Source organism: Silene latifolia, chromosome Y (assembly GCF_048544455.1).
Source record: "Silene latifolia isolate original U9 population chromosome Y, ASM4854445v1, whole genome shotgun sequence".
Lineage (NCBI taxonomy): Eukaryota > Viridiplantae > Streptophyta > Magnoliopsida > Caryophyllales > Caryophyllaceae > Silene > Silene latifolia.
The window spans coordinates 95,630,795-95,640,357 of NC_133538.1; positions in this window are offsets into that span (position 1 = coordinate 95,630,795).

Genomic DNA, 9,563 nt, shown 5'->3' on the forward strand with positions numbered 1-9,563 from the left:
TATTGGCATCACGGTCAGAATGTCTTCGGGGATGTAGTAGCAATCTTGGAATACTTCGATTCCTGGGACCATAAGGTTCTTCTTTGGGTCAAAGATAGGTTCGGGGAAGTCCATGCAAGGGAGTTCTTCCCCAGCTTTCACGAAGTGACCGTTTAGAGTTAGGTGATATGGTCCCATTTTAATATCTCGATCTTCGATCGTTCTTCCCCTCTTTTCCCGTAGATCTTTCTCAGTGGGCTCATATCCAAGCCCGAAAGTTACTCCTTTGGCTACGGGTGGTTTCAACTCGAAAGCCTCCTCCTTTCTAGGATATAATGAGAAACCGAAGTACTTCCCAGTTTTGAGAATCACCTCGCAGACATGGCTTCCCGTATATAGATCCATATTTTCGGAGTTCAGCTCGATCATGTTGACGATCTCGAAACCACATGCGTCATTAGTAGCTTCGACCCTTACTTCAGAAGTAATGTCTCCTCCTGCCACAGTAATTGGCGTGGCGTCAATGGTGACGGTCTTGCCATTGAGTGGGACCTTGATTTTTCGATGCAGCGTTGATGTTACGGCCTTCGCAGCATGGATCCAGGGCCTTCCCAACAATAAGTTGAAGGATGAGCATATGTCAATCACTTGGCAACTTATTTTCTTTTCCACTTGCCCAGTCTGTACTACCAGGTCGATAAGTCCACTCACTCGACGCACAGTGCCATCGAATGCCCGAATCTGCTCGCGTAGTGGGGATGAAGTCATTCTTCTCCAGGCCCCGAGAATATGCGCCGTTTCGGAGGGAGTACGTTGACGGCCGATCCGTCGTCAACCAAGGTCATAGGGATATGCTTGTTGAGACACACGGTAGCAATATAGAGGGCCAGGTTATGTCGAGGCCCGAACGGTGGCAGATCTTCGTCGGAGAATGTCACAGCGTTGGTAATCTGAGGCCGATTCTGGGCGATGTGAGTGACCATGTCCGCAGGAGTAGTATTTGACGACACGGTCATGTTCATCAAAGCTTGTAACAAAGCTTGACGATGTTCGAAAGAGCTCAAGATAAGTTGCCAGATAGATACGTCGGCCTTAGTCTTTTGGAGTTGCTTGATGAGGGAAGCCTCGGAGGTCGACCCTTCACCAAGAACTTCGACCACTACCGGCTCTTTGAGAGGTGTCTTGTTCGGGGTATCTTTAGCTTTCTCCACACGATACGGGCGTCCGGATCTAGTCAAATGGTTTGACTCTAGGGCGTCTTGCCTCACCTTTAAGATTTCTTCTTGGGTGTGAGGAATTGTCGCACCTTTGACGAGGTAAACATCATCCTCGTCATCGGCCCAAACGCCATTGATTTCATTGCCGCTTCGGAGTATGTAGGGAGTACAATCGACAACAAAATCCCCGAATGTAATCTCGTTTCTCGAGTTTGGTAGGAATTCGGAGCAATCTACGAATATTCTTCCGACGAAAACCCCTTTTAGGCGACATGGTCGAATCAAGTGAGAGTAATCGACACTATCTTCGGTAGAGACAAAGTTAGTGTGGTCGCCAAACGGATTGGTGACGTTATTGGGCTTTATGGCCGGGATTGGGAGCGTTCCGTTCTCAATCATATCTTGAATTTCGTGCTTTAGTCTAAAGCACCTTTCAAGATCGTGTCCCTTCCCCGATGAAAGGCACGGTAGGCATTTGGTTTGTACCATTTGCCTTGTTGTTCAGCAGGTGGATCCGGAGTTGGACCAATAGGCTTCAGCTTTCCTTGGGCTATGAGCCTTTGGAGAGCGTATGTATAAGTGCATCCGATATCGGTGAATGCCCTCGGAGCTTGGCGCGGAGGCCTTTTTGACTGTCCATCTAAGAGATTGACAGTTTCAACAAAGTGGGCCGCTGCGGGCGCTTTTGCTTTAGATGACGAAGCCCCTTGGTATCCCTTTGGCTTCTCAGCTTCAGCCATTCGGACATCGTCCTCTACCTTTATCCCGATCCTTATCAATTCTTTGAAAGAACCAAAATTTTGGTATTTCAGAGCATTACGATAAACAAGTCGTAGATTCTTTACGAACTTATCTACCATTTCAACTTCGTCGGGCTTCTTAGCTAGCTTCACGCTTTCAGCGCGCCATCTTGCGAGGAATTCAAGAAACCCTCCTTCTCCTTTTGTGTCATAACCTCCAAAGTTCTTATGTTGGTTTGAATCTCAACATTGTCGGCATAGTGCTTACGAACTCCACCGTAATATCTTCGAAAGTGGGGAAGTTCTTAAGGTCCGTTGTAGAACCACGCCTTCGGATGTTCATCCGGAGATTGAGCGAAAATTTCGGAGAGCATGTCGGCAGGCACTCCCTTCATGCTAAGTACCCCTTATAGGCCTTAACATGGTGGATGGATCTTCTCGTGCCCTTAAACTTTGGGATATCGTGAGTACCATGTTCGTGGGCAACTTATCCTGAACTGGGGCATAGGCCCTAGCATTTTCGTAGTGGATGTTCTTCCCCTGGGAGAGTTTCAGACGGTCTTCAATGAACTTGAACCGTTTCTCCAGATCAGTCAGAGGTGGGGTAGATGAAGAGGAATCTTCACCCAGCTTAGATTCGATTGCATCCATTCGGGTCATCATGAGGTTCACGGCCTCAGTGAGCTTGTTAACAGCATCTTCCATTGCTTGACGTCGGGTTTTTGGCGGCCTTTCTACAAGAAAACCCCGTACTGAGTCAATATTTAAAGTAAGAGCCCCTGTACACTTAAGGACACGACCCCAACTTGACTCAAACAAAGACTCGACTTGAGATTGACTAAACAAGGGTTCGACTCACGGTTTGATTTAGACATCGGTTCATTTTAGACTCGATAAAACGACATGACTCAAACTGTCATAACTCGATTCTAAACTGGACTTGGTGTGACTAAACCCGTGATTGGACCAACATAGTCCTTGGGTTCGAGTGAAACGTCCCAAAGGGCCTAGCTTGGGCGTTTTTGGTGGACTATCCTAGACCAAAAGGTCGGCCAACATGACTCGAAGCCCAAGAGGTGAGCTTGGGTGACCCAACAAGGTCGTGTTCTAGACTCTTAGAACGAAACATACCCGGCCTAACACGGCCATGACCCGGACATGACTCGACGCATTTCATGCTTGGTTGAGGTTCGAGAAACATTTTGGATCGGATTTGAAAAAAACGAAGGATTGATTTGAAAATGAGATTTGAAATGGGCAGCATGCCGGCTATAAAAGCTCCTTTTGGGCCGAAATTTCTAGTCCTATTTGGGCAGCGTTCCGCGTTTTTAAAACAATGCTATTTTGAAAGTAAGTTGTTCAAAAGTTCGGTTTTGAAAAGGACATGGGAATTTTCGAAAAACAAGACTCGGGAAAACACATTGCACATTGTCATTCTCATGTTATAAGGATGTATGCTCCTAGACATCTCTAAGTCTCGGCAAGTCTTCTATAAGAAGGTCTATGCCCTCCATCCTTTTGCGGTCTTATAGAGCAAGGTGTCTTAAGGTAAAGTACCTAGAAGATCGTCCCCACCCTCAAGAACCACGCGAGGCGAAGTGGAAGCGAGCAATGTGCAGCTTCCTGGCATAGTGGGACGTCGCCCCCCACGCATCACGAAGAAACGCTGGGACGGCCCGGGCAAGTCCTTAAGGGTTTATGCATGAATCGTAGCACTATGAGTAATGTTTTACTTTCCAACACTTTCTTTTCAAGTTTCACCTCGGAGGAAAAGACCCTAGAAACACAAAGTGTAACTAGTCCTCTTTTCCCAAATAGAGTCGCCAAATCAGGACAAGGCCCTCGGGATCTGCGTCCGCGGGATCCACACTAGGCATAATCGACTCGAGGTTCTTTCGAATCGAATTAAGACCAATTAGAGTCGCCACCAAGTTTTTTGGGAACTTGGAACCGTTCAAGTCAACTTTACACCTTTCATCGAAAAGCATAAAGCCCATCGACTACGAGTGATTAAAGATAAAGACTTGTACCCTATATCACTCGATTTGAATGACTCTCGTAATCCAATGGTATTTAGACGGATCCACAAACCATAGATCTTGAGTAAGGGTGAGGGTACGTGTTGGGAAGCCCATAAGGACACCCAACCCCGCCCGTCGATAACGGCCTCTACTAAGTCAAGTGTCGGAGTTCAAACAAGGTCATAGCTACGTACGATGTATGATATGCAAACGTTGTTTTAACCCTATCATGTGACAACAATTTCTATGTCGTTTTAGATGCAACTAAACTAACTTTGTCAAAGTTGTAATTTAGCATGTGGGTTGATTGATCTAACAACATGTAAAGCAAACAAACAAGGCTTAAGGGGGAATGGGGGAGCCGTTGGGATCTACCTATTACAAACCAGGCATTTCATGCCGACGCAACGATAAATAAATTACAACTCGATCTAATTACAATTGCTACATACAACTCAAAACACGACACAAAACACACGGCCATTGGGCCTTGAAAACCGTGCACATGAGGGTGGCCCACGGCTCACATGACCCACGGTCCTTGGGTCACTCCTCGTAATGCGTGCTCGCGCTTAATCTCATCGAATTAGACATAGGGCTACGCACCAAAGCATGCATTAGCATAAACCGGGCCATGTTGCTTTCGACAACATGCGGTTTACTACGCTCCTACAAGCATTGGGGAACAACCGTCTAACCAAACAAGACCAAGGTTTTTGAAAAGGTTTTGACTCAATAAAAGAAAGCCAACTTGAAAAAAATACAACTCGATAACAAACGATAAATTACAAACAATGAAACAACGCGGAAACAAACGGTATAAAAACAAAACGTGAAAGGTAAATAAAACGGCCACCCCACGGCCCAAACCAACGGCCACCCTCACGGCCAAGACAAGGCCAACCTAGTTCCTAAGTTAGATTCATTGATTAGATCGAGTGATTGCGAAAAGGGATAAGAAACAAGTTAGAAGACGAGTAAAAAAACGATGTTGATTGATTGTCGCACGAGGGTGCATTCACACGGCCTAAAGGATCTAATTAGGTCAAATTCGCTAATTAATTTAACTCATCGAGTGTCAATAAGAAGGTGCTAATCACGCACTCTTATACTAGCGAGAAATTAGGTGAAAGAGAGAGATGCATTCAATTAATTACAGAATCGTCGATTGATTTTATAACTTACGTCGAAGCTACCTATCGTGTCTAATTAGATTATTAAATTAATTTAAAGTCATCTAAATACGTCATAGGTCAACAATCAGAGGTTAAACTAACATGCAACGGGTCCTAGGGTCCATCGATTTGGCCGAAACAAAAGGGGGTCGAAAACGGAGAACAAAGTTAGATAATTGTTTTATTTATGCCCTACTTTGAACACGAGGATATGTAAATGAGACGGGGGTGTACGACCGACAGATGTAGCGGTTTCTTTTCCCATCTCAAGTCAACGCGGGTGTTCATAGTGGTACTTTAACTCATACTCGGACTAACTAGTTTCATAGTTAATTAGAACAAACGATAAACAAAACGAAAACAAACAAAAAACAAACTATAAAAAAGGCATAAAAAAAACGAAATAAAAAAGGAGAGAAAAGGGGATTTGATGCACCCTCAACCTACATGTATCGTTGACACCGTCTTGGGTCGTAATCGATGGTAGATTTTATCTCGAGAGGCCGTCGTCGACGAAGAACAAAGCAAACACGGGTTTTGGAAAGTTTCTGGACAGCGATTTTAAAACAGTGATATCTCCCTCGTTTCACGACGAAAATTCGATTCGAAAGATGTTTTGGAAACTAGAAAGAGAGGAGAACAAGGATCTTAAAGCAACCCCTGCTCGATTTGGGTTATTGGGCACGAAAAACGAGCACAAACAGAACTGGACAGACAAGAGTAAACCGCAAAAACAGAGTGTTATTTCACTCTGTTTTTCGAGGGATCTCGTGTACTCTCAAGGGCAATTTGGCTCGTAAATCTTTGTCTAATGTGTAGATGGATGTTATGTGGTTAATTAGGAACAAGAAACTCGAATTTTTATGGAGGTTTGATGGAGGAACGAATGGGTTTTCGAAGAGGACACACAAACAGTTTCAGTCTATGTGTCGGTTTTGTTTAGGGTTTTTGGAGGATGTTTAGGGTTTGTTTCTGAGGTTTAAAGCTTGTATGTGATGCTTGGATGTATGGAGGACTTAGAGGAATGAATGTATGGTGAAGGGGTGGTATTTATAGGGAGTTAAAATATGTTAAAAGAGAGGGAGGGCAAATCGGGCTAGCTGAACATAGCTGCTGTCCAGCAGCTTTTGGGGGGGTTTCTAGGGTTCGTTTTTAGGGTTTTCTTGGTGATTAAGCTAGGATAATATGGGTAGGATACTAGGGTATGGGTTAGGGTTAATGGGTACGGGTCTTGGTGGTGTTTGGAGCGGGTTTGGGCTCGAGAATTGGCGGCCAAAACAGGGGCCTGTTGCGGTTTAGTGCGGGCTGCTTGGGGTTGGTTTTGAACGAGAATTTGGGCTGCTTGTGAGGGGGTTCGAACATGGGTTGATGGGTATTGGTCTAGGTGGGTTAATGTACTCGAGATTCGTGCCAATTCGCAAAGGAAACGGGCTTAAAAACCGAGCTAAAATCGAGCTCAAAACACACGGTTAAAAACGAGTTCTTCGCTTTTAAAATCGATTTTTCAAATCAATTAATAAATTAACATAAATGACTTTTCAAATCAAATATACTCATAAAATGATTTTTCAAATCAATTATTTATCTTATTTTCAATAAAATAAACTTGGGAAAATAAATTCAAAATAAAACAAAATAAATTGAATTTACCGAAAAAACCATAATTTAAATATCATTCAAATTAACAAAATGAACTCACTAAAAAACATTAAATTAAATATCATTTAAAATAATAAAATGAATTCCCTTTAAAAAAACATTAATTTAAATATCATTTAAATTAATAAAATACTTCATCGACGACGCCCATTCTACCTCGTAAAACGAGCTCCAAATAATGACAATGACAACTAAAGAATACATGTGTCCTATCATCATCGGGTGTTTGTCGGGTTCTCTATAAATTCCAATATCGACGGATACGGGTATCTACAATTAGGTACTATTTAAAAATTTTAACTACAACTTTATCAATTTAAAGTGAGTTGTATGAACGAAAGAGATGAGAGTATACTTCGAATAATATTGCAAAATTAAACGAGTATTAAAATGAGTGTTTGCTGAAATATGAAAGTAACAACTGTTCTGACTGTAGCTATTTGTCTCAGTTTATGGAGTACGGACTGCAGACCAAATGTGACAGTATGAGGAACTGTTACTTCGAAAGTTAAGCAAAGCAAAGCAAACAAAATAAAGAGCAGCGAAATAAAACAAAGAAGAACAAACACGAGATTTTTGAATTGGTTCGGCAAGAACTCAAGTGCCTACGTCCAATCTACTTTTTATTGATTTGTTTTAGTGATCTACTCCGACTACTAAAAACCCGTACAATAAAAAGACAACAACCTACTCCGGTTGTGACACAAGTTCAAGAACTACTCCGTTCTTAGAACAAGCCAACTCGCAACCTACTCCGGTTGCCAAAGAGTTAAAGACTACTCCGTCCTAAACTCTACACACACACTAAGAATGTTATAAGGATCAAGCTTCCACTAACTTATTCTTGAAAAGAATTGAGGTGGACAACTTTACAAGATCAACAATTCATAAGTGAGAGAGTCTAGTATATTAAAGTAACAGTAGCCATGATTGTAACACTTGAAGACTTTTAAAAGCTTTGCAAAGTTATGACTCGGTTTTTTTAAGGTTTGAAAAACAATTTGCAAACTTACATTAAATCTCAGAAAAGTCTTGAAGAAATGAGAGGAAGAGGCACGCCTTTTATAGAGAGGATGAGCAAGGGAGTTGTTAGGGTTTTGAGGGTCAAAGACCATCACATGTGATGAGTCTCAACAACTTCCCAAACTTGCACCAAAGAAAGTTCTTATTCAAAAGGCAAAAGAGAGAAAGAGTGTTTGAAATTATCCAAAAGAGATCATACAATTTCAGAAAACAAATAAGGGAAAACAAGTCACATGATGACAAGCTTTCACAAAAATGGCAAAAAGCAAACCTTGTTTTATGAAAGACAAAAGAGTCAAATTTGCACAAAGGGGAAACAATTTGAAATGGTAATTATTCAAACCACTTTTTCTAGAGGGCCAAATCCTTATAAAAATCTGAAGGTTATCTTTCAAAATAAAAGACACGTAAATGGCTTTTAAAAGATAAGAAAATGTTCAAGTGTTATGAATTGAGGCAACAGTCCAGGCTGTTGTTTATTTGTGAAAGTAATAGTGGTCTTGACTGTTTCTATTACTTTATAATACTTTACTTTCTAACTTGTACATTAGATGACGCCTAGGACTCAATACAATATGATGATCAACAACTCAACACTTCTTAATCCAAGCTTGATTTAACCATAAATCCTGAAAAGGTAAACTAAGAAGGCACACATTAACAGGGCATGTTATCATCAATCAAAGGAACCCAACACTTTCATAAAATGGAAAAACATTGTAATATCACTCAAATTTTATAGTGTTAATATTTTCTAAACTCGAACTTCGGGGACGAAGTTTCTTTTAAGAGGGGAAAATTGTAATATCCCAAATAATTCTATTATATATTATTAATAATTTTAATATATAAAATAATTATTATTTGTTACTTAAAAATTTTATGAAAATTTAGTTTAAGAAACTGGTCCGGATTTTTGTAACGGGACGAAGCCCATGTTTATTTCCACTTCGTCCAATTTTTCCGTGTATGCTTTTTCACTTTTTATGTTGATTCATAAACCCTAGTTGTAATCCAATTACTCTATACTCCTCTACAATTTCTTATATATGCTTTTTATCAAAACTATTTGCACAAGATTCATCCAAGTTTAATGGAGTTGTGCTGTGCAAATTTAATTTCGGTATATTGTATTATTTTTATGTCAGTATATATAAATATATATATATATAATCTTTTGATCTAGTTTCATTGTTTGTAAGATGGGTTAAATTACGGGGTAGATAATTCTTTAGATGATTGAATGTTGCGAAGCTTGTATAACAATGATACTAAATTTGGTTGTTAGAAAAGACAGTGTTTAATTTGGAACGATTTTTCGACAAGGAGTTTAATTATTAAGAATAGTGGGATTTTTGAAGTGATCAAAGCCTTTGGATAAAATCAATTCATTGCTAGTGTGTGCGAATCAATCAATTCAGGGGTCGTTTGGTTCAACAAGTCGGAATGGAATGGAATGGAGTTTGATAGTAGGGTGGTATGGGGTTCTAAATCCATACTTGTCTAATGTTGTTTGGTTCACCACAAATTATAAAGAGGAGGAATGGAGTTTGAATCCAAGGGGGGAGGGTGGGTATGGGATTCCAAGGGGTTGGGGTGGAGTTAGAATCCATTGGGTATCTAACTCCATTCCAAATCACCCCAACCAAATAATGGAATGGATCTAATCCATTCCATTCCATTCCAATATACCCAACCAAACACCTCCTCAGTTTACGCATGGTATTGTGGGAACAATTCTAAGGATCT